We start from the raw sequence: 11,022 nt of genomic DNA, 5'->3' as shown, positions 1-11,022 counted from the left end.
TGTTGCAAGTTACAGTTATATATATTTTACGAGCAGAAATGCATCTTTTTTTTTTTTCTTGTAATTTTGCTTTTTCCCAAGAGGCACAAACAATTTGCCAGTTCATATTTAAAGGCAAATACTTGTTTTTCATCTCAGTGCTATTTCATTACACTGCAGAACTCCTGCTAGGAAAGATAGACAGCTTGCACGTGGGATTCTTGCGAAGAAGTACTTCAGGAAGCATATATTCTGCCTTGATTACGTTCTCTAGAACGTCTTGATGAAGTGCACTATCATCTTTTTCAGCCTCAGCACTGGGGGAGTACAAACAAAAGAGAGATCTCCTTTCTCACTTCCAGAGTAAATCTGGAATAGGGGCAGATTATCTACAAAGCAAAATATCTTGACTGATAAATGTCCTGTATATGGACATACTAAATATCCTCAAGAGTGCTGCAGAAGGAACTAGATTTTTTTAGTGTTACTTCATCTTGTCTCAGGATTACCAACGTGGCAAGAGACTAGAAGCTTCCAGGGGTTTTTGTTAACAAGATATTGCTGTGCTTGTAAAGATGTTATGTCATGGTAAATGGCAGTGATGGTCTGTGACAGATGAACTTTTCTTGGAGCATATGCTATGGCTTCTGGTAAAGAACTGGACATAATTTTTCTTTCAGTTAATGCTTCCCAGTTTTGCTCTGCCTAGAGGTATCACTATTTATACGTATATTATCTGTATAGGTTAAATATATTTTTTATAACCATTTAAAGCAGGACTGGCTTGGCAGGCCAGGGGAGACTTAGTCTCAATACACAGGATGCTATACGCTAACAGAGCAGAAAGAGTTTTCTTATCTCAGGGAATAGTTTTGCTCTTGTAAGTCATTTGTGGAACAGGTTTATTATTACTGTCTGGATTTCCCAGGAAAACTTCTAAAAGGAAACAAGTATGTTGATGTAAGTATATATGCCTTTTTTAATCTTGTCCTTTTTCACTCTGGACAAGATAATATTCTTTTTCTGTCCATGCTGCTGCTTTGCTGCGTTTGGTATCTGTCATTTTGACATCTGTTTGAGGCTTAAAAAAAAAATCTTCAGTTGCTTATCTGCTTGCAGTTGTAATTTCAGATACTGGCTGAACTTTTCTGTGCTTAAAGATTATGCTGGAACCAATTCAGAGTGAATTCTAGATTTGTGAAATAATTGACTAATTTAAGTTGATGCTTTAAGTTAAGCTTTTATATATCATAGCAAACTATGATTGGCTTCAGAAACTCTTTGTTTCTGGCATCTCAGTTGAACCGAGCACTGGCATAATAAGTTAGGCACTTTGCAGTTGCATGAATCACTGTATGGTACTTGCAGATGCTGTTGCCTGCTCCTCTTGGCTGTAAAGGCAAAGTTCAACACTGAATTCCTATTCTGTCTAGGGTTATTATTTCTATTTCATTACTACTTTGATTTGTATATCTTGAAGAATGGTTCACATTGCTGTTAAAAATACATAAAATGTAAATGTCTGAATTCCACCGGAAGTGGAATCTGTTCTAATATAGAAAGCATCAGGAGTGATGATGCTGGTATGTGCTACAGCGATGAGGACTTTGAGATTTGGGCTTCCAGTAGGTGGCTCTCAAGCCTTTAGAATTGGAAGGGAAATTTCACTGAAACACACTATTTCTAAAATCTTTCAATGAGATAAAATTTACAGGAAGAAATATTATTCAGGTGATCTAAAATGACAGAACCGCAAATGGAGAACTATTAGTAAATCAGATGCTAGTAGGCTTTAGCAATTTGCTGCACTGACAAGTTCTCAAGTCTTTTGGGTATGAGCCTTCTGAAGTGGTGAAAGCCAGCGCCTTGTGGAACTGACAGGAGCTTCAGAAGACCAGTATGGGCAGGAAAAACTGCTAATCCCAGAGGAGTGTTCTAAAAATGAGATCACTAGGGCAAAATAAATCCCTTTTTCCTTTGGAGCTGATTAAATAATCCACAGAATTTGATCTGAACACAGGTCATTAAACAATCTTAAGTTTAAATCAACCATGTATAATTACTTTGAACAGAGTCTTGATTTGTCTGTTGTAAACTTAAGAGTTAACTTGTGTTGACCAGAGATTGTTCTCTGTACTTGGGAAGCTTAAGTTTCTATTACCTCGAAATAAGCAAACTTGGAATTACACACTGTGATGTTAAAACTAATGTTAAGGTTTTCACAGCTTTGGGCTTGCTTCATAGTGCGAATGCTCTCGCTGAAGTTTGCTTTTCTTGGATGTTAAATGCATTAACAGAAGGAGTACAGAAATAGTAAAAATTGCTTCAAATTCGAGTATTCACAGAAAATAATCACAACAGTCGTTCAGCAAAGTTCAGCTCAGAATGCAGATTGTTCTTGTCTTTCTTGGGTTATATTTATTTTTGTAATTTACTGTAGGCAAGATGCATAACTTCTGTTTGTTAAAGTCAGATTAAAGCTTACCTGCATGAGAACCAGGAAAGATGTTTTTAAAAATGTAGATGCATCCAATTTTATTTATTTGTAGGTGTAGTAGGCATCAACATTATGCCACTTCATGGTATCTCCTGCATTTATCACTGCATTGAAGAGATATGTAGGCATGCAGGTTATGAACCCATTGCAAAGAGGGGGGCTCCATATGTACCTGGGAAAACTATTAAAACTAAGTACCTTTCCATTTAAGAGCACTGCATGTTACTGTCAGAAAAATGTTTACTGATGAGTAACATACTTCTGTATGTTCACTGTACTTCACTGGTGAATGTGAAGAGAATGTGTAACAGAGTGATGTGCTGTGAGACTACAGCAGTGAATTCAGGACTCCTCAGTTATATTGTTCAAAACCATGTCTTTGTTCCTACATTAAATTACCAAGTGATTGCTGATGACATGTTCAGCAATTCTGGTGATAGTTATGGTGCCAGAAAACTTGAGCTGAATAGAATGGAGTTGTGCTAGCAAGTGTCTAATTAAATCTAGCCCAAACCTAAAAGATAAGGAAAATGTCTATGAATCCAGGGGAGCTAGGACAGAAAAGGCCCTGAAGGGGCCATGTAGAAGTTGATGGAGATTGCTGAAACTTGTCGCATTATTTTTATATTGCTAATAAAGATGAGTCCTATAAAAATAAGAGTTTGAGAAGAGGCTCATTATTTTTGTAGCTAGTTGAAATCCAAGCAGGGGCGAAGCCTATACTCAGTCAAGACTGAGTCTTAACAGCAAGAGAGTGTCTATTTTATAAATCATAGAATCACAGAATGGGCAGGGTTGGAAGGGACCTCAAGGATCATGAATCTCCAACCCCCTGCCACATGCAGGGCCACCAACCTCCACATTCAGTACTAGACCAGGCTGCCCAGGGCCCCATCCAACCTGGCCTTGAACACCTCCAGAGACAGGGCATCCACAGCCTCTCTGGGCAGCTGTTTCAGCACCTCACCACTCTCTGTAAAGAATTTCCCCCTGACATCCAACCCAAATCTCCCCTCCCTCAAATTAAAACCATTTCCCCTTGTCTGCCCTTATCAACCCTTTCAAAGAGTTGATTCCCTTCCTGTTTGTGGGCACCCTTTAGGCACTGAAAGGCTGCAATGAGGTCACCCCGCAGCCTTCTTTTCTCCAGGCTGAACAAACCCAGCTCCCTCAGCCTGTCCTCATAGGGGAGGTGCTCCAGTCCCCTGCTCATCTTTGTGGCTCTCCTCTGGACCCTCTCCAACAGCTCCCAGTCCTTCCTGCACTGGGGGCTCCAGACCTGGACGCAGTACTGCAGATGGGGCCTCACAAGAGCAGAGTAGAGGGGGACAATCACCTCCCTGTCCCTGCTGGCCACCCCTCTTCTGATGGAGCCCAGGATACCATTTGCCTTCCAAGCCCCAAGAGCACACCGCTGGCTCATGTTAAGCTTTTCATCCATCAGGACCCCCAGGTCCTTCTCCGCAGGGCTGCTCTCAAGCACCTCTCCTTCCAGTCTGTATGGATGCCTGCGATTCCTCCGGCCCAAGTGCAAAACTCTGCACTTTGCCGTGTTGAACCTCATCAGGTTCCCCCAGGCCCACCTTTCCAGCCTCTCGAGGTCCCTCTGAATGGCATCCCTTCCTTCCACCGTGCCAACCGCACCACTCAGCTTGGTGTCATCAGCAAATTGCTGAGGGTGCACTCGATTCCATCGATGCCACTGATAAAGTTGTTAAGAGCACCGGTCCCAAGACAGACCCCTGGGGACGCCACTCGTTACCAGCCTCCACCTGGACACAGAGCCATTGATGACCACCCTTTGTCTGCAGCCTTTCAATGAATTTCTTATCCATTGAGTGGTCCACCCATCAAATCCACATCCCTCCAATTTGGAGATAAGGGTGTGGTGGGGGACTGTGTTGAAGACCCTTGTAAAATGTGGAAAAGTCAGAGTACAATTAAAGAAAGAAATGGCTTACTCTTGTTTTTTATATCTGCTTACACTCAGTAGAATCCTGAAGTTCAGTGGAAGGTAAATGAGGCTTTCTCTGGTCTCACATATATATACAGTATTCTTCTGATTTTTACTTATGGAAAAGTTGGTTAAATCTTTACTCTGTTGCAGAATACTTTTCATATTGATGAAGTTAGCATTAAGAGTTGTATTCAGGGAGTGAATCAGAGACATATTCTGACTTTCAATGAAGCACCGCAGGTATAGTTTTCCATCTCTTTCTAATCTGTTAGGAAAGATAGATTTAACCAATTCAATATTTGGTTTTCTAATTTTTATTTCTTCCAACCTATTTATGATACCAATTATCCTTGATTCATGCTGCAGAACCTAAGCAAAATGAACTGCTGGTAATGTTAGAAGCAGAGAGAGCTGAGCCAGTAAGTATAGAATGACAAACAGAAGCATGCTTTTTTGATACACATTAGTTCAGAGTGTGTGTCAGGTGGACCAGAAGAGCAGTCAGCTGTACAACTCTTAAAATAGACATTTTTTTCAAAGCCTCATTTCAAGACAGTCATATTTTTATTTATTGTAGGTTTCATGTTATGCTGCTCCCTATATCTGAAAATGAATTAAAAAAAAAAACATTCCCAAAAGTCTCCAGATTAGAAAAATCAGTAAGAATGAACTCTAGGCATGACACTTATGCAATAAATGGATTTTGTAGCCTTTGTTCTCTCTCTAAGGTTAGAGCTACTATATTTGAAAGACTGTGTATCAGATGGGTTGGTCCTGGTGATCATGATGAACAATAAGGCAGAATGTACTATGCTGATAGAAAAGTGCATAAACGTGTTAAATTGTCACGAATAATATATAACTTTTTCTTTTAAAATCTTTAGAAATCAGACTGTTGTTTAGTGGCTTTATCGTTGTAATACTGAATCCATTCCTCAAGCTTTGTTATTTCACCAAAATAAATTACCTGTCCGGGCAAAAGGTCAGATATCTGTGGCAACATGTAACATTGTGCAGTGTTGTATCAAATGGGTTTGATCTGTTCTCTTTGACCTGTCAGGGCTCAGTGCACACTGAATTGGTACGGTTTGAAATATGAGTTTTCTGCTCAAAACAACCAAACTTGTCACAGAAATATGCAGTACAGTTTTTTCTTGGGGGAGGTGGTCATGGTGGTATGGAGGATAAGAACCACTTGCCTTAAGAAGAAAGATTAAAAAGCGTGAATCAATAGGGAGTAATACACAGTATGTGGTTAAAATTTTCCATCTCTCTGCCCTCAGTTGGCCAGACTGTCAAAAACTAAATCTATTAACTGATTAAAATAAAAATTCAGCACCACCATTGTGGCCTTTTGCTAGGTTGCAGGGGGGGAAAGAACCAACTGTTCTGCCCTGCAAGCCATCTAGCTTGGCTGTTTGTTTCTCTGAGTAGATAGGGCATGACTAACTCGTCCATATGCTCAAACATAAAATTCCTGCTGTGGTTCTCCGCAACACAGGACAAGCAGCATCTGTACATAAGGGATATATTTTATGCACTTTGAATCGCAGTAGTCCTCCAATGGGGACATATTTGTTCCTGACACTTGGGAGCTAGCATGCTACTGTATCTTTAGGTCTGCTGGTGTAACAGCAAGATACTCTCTTTTCTGTTCGTGATATGTGAGTAACTCATCCGAATGCTCTGCCATGAACTCATGGTCTGCTCTGTGCACTTGTATTTCTGGCAGATATATTGCACAGTCTCTGTGGAATAGTTGTTGTAGAGGGCCAGGAAAGCGGTTGGGTTAATTTTGAGACTAGCCTTCCTAGTCTGAGGCAAGCAATTACTGCATTTACTCCCACGTGCTGGGCTGCTGTGGCAGAATTAAACAGAGAAGTTATTTTCTGATGAGATTGCTAATGTTAATCGATTAATAAGTATTAAATTTATATACTTTCAGATTGTTTGATAAAGTTGTCTATTCGTTTCTCTCTGTAAAGTGATTTTAAAAGGTGATAAAATTCCAAGGGACAAATCGGGCTTATCAACTAGCTTCTGTGGTTTTCTTCCTGATCTTTTGTTACAAGGTACTTCCTGAACTCTAAGGCACATCTCACTGAGGTCACGCAGAAATAAATACAACATATGAGGGAAAAATCCTATGGCATATTTCTGTAGAGGCTACAGAGTTCAGTCTTTAATTCTGGTCTTTATGTTTCCTTTTATTTGGACTCCCTTTTAAATAAACACTATACCATCTGTCCATGTTTGACATGTGCCAGGTATTGGGAAGTATAGATAGTTGTGATTATTTTGAATGGTATCTGAGTGCAACCATTTATTATATGTACTGTGGTAGCCAAATTTGTTACACAGCTGAAGGTGTACTGTGGCTAATTATGGACTTCAATCTGACTGCCTTTTTCTGTCTCCATGCAAAACCATATATTTCTGTCCTGCTTCTGCATTTGTTTCACGTAGGGAACAGGAATCATCACCTTTAGTTGTCTTTTCTTATTAATTAGCTATTTTTCTTTATTATTTTTTTTAAATGTCATGATTGTTTTGCAAATAGCTACTCCTTCTAAAACAGCTGAATCCCGCTCAACCCTGGTTTTCTCCGTTTGTCAGAGGTATCTATACAAGTATGCAGAAAAAAAAAAAACTTGGACTTAACTGGAAACTGATATTTGTATGGGAATTGTTACTTCAAATGTGTTGAAAGCTGAGCTTTTCCTTCTAGAGCTAGGTGCTTCCAGATCTATCCCCATGTAGCAGTTTTATCTTGAGAACTTTATCTTGAGTCTCAAGTGCACAAATGTGATACACAACGTATGGAGAAATACACAGGTTAAGCTTTAGCTCGTTATTAGACTTTTACCTAATAAATATGCTCATACTTAGCCTTACAGAGAAAATATTAGGGAGTTAAAGATGAGTCAAAAGAAAGCAATGCGGAATCTGCCAGCCTTGGTATGCACCTGTAGCCCTACCATATAACAGGCCCAAAGCTGCAAACGTGCTGTTTTTTGTAGGGAGCCCAGATGCTGCTACTGGAAAATGTCTCAGCTTGACATCATTGGCCAGATGGTCAAACCTGAGCCCTGTGTATATTGTAGTGCATGCAGATAATTCTGCCAAGTGTAGAAAAATAGAATTACAATCCAGAGACTGTCAGCAGTTAGAAAGAATTGCAACAAATTCTTGCATGAACAGCCAACAGACATTATGTTACTGGTGACTGTTCCTGTTGTATGTGTGACCCAATTATGAGAACTCAGCCTTGGCCCAGCAGTAGTCCTGACCTTCAGTAGCAGCTTCATGTTAGGACAGGGAGTTGCTTGGCTTAGGAGGGAGATAACAGGCTGCTACTGAAAATGGATGTCATTGATTCCATTTTCTTCTGTTTCAGTGTATAATAAGATATTGAAACTGTCCACAAGTTAAGCTAACCGGTCTGACTTTGAAATTGAAACAGGAACAGTTTATGATATCCTATAGGAGTGGAAACTGAAAACACTGTCTTTTAAAACCTGTTCTTTTCAACAGCATTTCAAGTTTATATGCATTTTTCGCGCTGTTGAGGGACATGGTTTAGTGGGAGCTATTGGTAATAGGCGAACGGTTGGACTGGATGATCTTTTAGGTCTTTTCCAACCTTGGTGATTCTATGATCTATGATTCTATGACTCCAGCCAGTCAAGGCAGGCAGGCAGGGGCCGGGACTCCAGCCAGCCAGCCAAGGCAGGCAGGCAGGGGCCACAACTCCAGCCAGTCAGCTAAGACAGGCAGGCAGGGGCCGGGACTCCAGCCAGCCAGCCAAGGCAGGCAGGCAGGGATCAGGAAGGGGCTGTGACGGCAGCCAGGATGGAAAGTAATAAAATAAAGAAATAAAAAATGAATTGGTCTTGTCTAATAACAAGTCAACTTCTCGGAGTGGGTGCAGATGAGGGCCAATAAGATGATCAGAGGGCTGGAGCACCTCTCCTAAACAGAAAGGTTGAAGGAACTGGGCTTGTTTAGCTTGGAGAAGAGAAGGCTCCAGGGCCTTGCAGTACTTGAGGGGAGCATATAAAGAGGAGGGGAATGGCTGATTATGAGGGTCGCAGTGCTTGGACAAGGGGGAATGGTCTTGTTGGAAATATCCAAGTCATCTTGTCAGGACGGGATCTCTGATAAAGCAGAATTGATTTGCGATTGCAATGGCGGCGTCCCGCAAGCAGGAGCGCGCCTATGGACACGCTGTGACAGCCTTTAGACCCTGTTTGCTCCCCTTTGCCTCCCCCCTCCCGTTTCCCCACTGGCTGGGTACTCCAGGTGCACAACCTTATCAGAAGGTTGACATTTGCTATTTACTTGTGAAGTTATTTGTTACCTGGTGTCAGTCAGCAGCCATCCTGTTGTTTCCAAGATGTCTCGGTGCTCTCCTTGTCCTGTTGATGTGGCGACTTTCTTTAAAGTCTTCGTTGAACAAAGAGCACTGGGGGATGATGCCAGGCCTTCCCATGTCTCTTCAGGCGCTTCCTCGGGCAGGCCATCACTTGTTGTCTGGTTTGCTCTTGTGCAGGATATTCTTGCGGTGTGTCTGACAAAATATACATCTATACACCTCTATACAGAGTGTGCGTTCCTGGGAAGGTTCGTCTGGAGGATCAGTGATGTAAACTTCTCCAGCTCTGGAGCCCTCCTTTGGACACTCTCTCCTAGCATCTCATGGAGTGGCAGCCCAAGCTGCACCGAGCGCTGGAGGCGAGGCCGCACAGCGCAGAGCAGAGCGGGACAGCCGCTTCCCTGGCCTGGCAGTGCTGGGCCTGACGCAGCCCAGGGTACGGTTGAGCCTTCTGTCTGCCAGGCGCACTGCCGGCTCAGATTCCATTGGCCGTCAAACCAGATCCCTTTTTGCCAGGCTGCGCTCCAGAACTTCCGCCCTGATGTCTGCACACAGAGCCAGGGCACCCCATCCCAGGTGCAGAACCCAGCGCTTGCCCTTCTTCCTGCAGATGGGAACACCCTCATTTTGTCCAGATCTCAAGGCAAGGCCTCTTTATCCTCAAGGAGGTCCAAACTCCTCCCAGCTTAGCATCATCCACAAATTGCTTGATACAACTAACAGATCTTTATTGGAATCAACAGTAAAAACAAGATAGAGAAATGGCCTTAAAATGGAGCCCTGCAGAATCCCAGTGGTGACACACAGGGCAACTGTCAGGACAAAGTCACCCAGTCCTCCAGTGCAGCCATGTTTTAGATGTCAAGGGACATTCTAAGGCATGCATAGCCAAGGCTTTATGATGCCATGAGCCACCTCCCTGACAAAAGCTCTAAATATGGGAAACCTGGCAACAGAACTCCAGCTGTGATGCAAGGCAGCCAGCCAATAAAGGCAGGCAGGGCCCACGATTCCAGCGGACGCAATCAGGGACCACGACTCCAGCCAGCCATCCAAGGTAAGTAGGAGGGGGCCTCGACTCCAGCCAACGCAAGCAGGGACCACGACTCCAGCCAGCCATCCGTGGTACACAGGCGAGGGCCTCGCCTCCAGCCAACGCAAGCAGGCACCACGACATCAGCCAGCCAGCCAAGGCAGGCAGGCAGGGGCCGGGACTCCAGCCAACCAGACAAGGCAAGCAGGCAGGGATGACGACTCCAGCCAACGCAAGCACGGACCATGACTCCAGCTGACGCAAGCAGGGGCAACGACTCCCAGCCAGCCAGCCAATGCAGGCAGGCAGGGGCCACGACTCCCAGCCAGCCAGCCAATGCAGGCAGGCAGGGGCCACGACTCCCAGCCAGCCAGCCAAGGCAGGCAGGCAGGGGCCACGACTCCAGCCAGCCAGCCAATGCAGGCAGGCAGGGGCCACGACTCCAGCCAGCCAGCCAAGGCAGGCAGGCAGGGGCCGGGACTCCAGCCAGCCAGCCAAGGCAGGCAGGCAGGGGCCACGACGCCAGCCAGCCAGCCAAGGCAGGCAGGCAGGGGCTGGGACTCCAGCCAACCAGACAAGGCAAGCAGGCAGGGATGACGACTCCAGCCAACGCAAGCACGGACCACGACTCCAGCTGACGCAAGCAGGGGCAACGACTCCAGCCAGCCAGCCAATGCAGGCAGGCAGGGGCCACGACTCCAGCCCGCCAGCCAAGGCAGGCAGGCAGGGGCCACGACTCCAGCCAGCCTACCAAGGCAGGCAGGCAGGGGCCGGGACTCCAGCCAGCCAGCCAAGGCAGGCAGGCAGGGGCCACGACTCCAGCCAGCCAGCCAAGGCAGGCAGGCAGGGGCCACGACTCCAGCCAGCCTACCAAGGCAGGCAGGCAGGGGCCGGGACTCCAGCCAGCCAGCCAAGGCAGGCAGGCAGGGGCCTCGACTCCAGCCAGCCAGCCAAGGCAGGCAGGCAGGGGCCTCGACTCCAGCCAGCCAGTCAAGGCAGGCAGGCAGGGGCCGGGACTCCAGCCAGCCAGCCAAGGCAGGCAGGCAGGGGCCACAACTCCAGCCAGTCAGCTAAGACAGGCAGGCAGGGGCTGGGACTCCAGCCAGCCAGCCAAGGCAGGCAGGCAGGGGCTGGGACTCCAGCCAGCCAGCCAAGGCAGGCAGGCAGGGGCCTCGACTCCA

General features: G+C 45.2%; 1 long non-coding RNA gene across 2 annotated transcripts in view; it reads left to right on the top strand.

The window, feature by feature from the left end:
• LOC125694995 (uncharacterized) overlaps positions 1-11,022 on the top strand; it is a 120,781-nt gene that overhangs the window by 18,346 nt on the left and 91,413 nt on the right. The window lies entirely within an intron of this gene.

The sequence above is a fragment of the Lagopus muta genome, chromosome 6, assembly GCF_023343835.1.
Source record: "Lagopus muta isolate bLagMut1 chromosome 6, bLagMut1 primary, whole genome shotgun sequence".
NCBI classification, from domain to species: domain Eukaryota; kingdom Metazoa; phylum Chordata; class Aves; order Galliformes; family Phasianidae; genus Lagopus; species Lagopus muta.
This window is presented reverse-complemented; position numbering and strand designations above follow the sequence as displayed.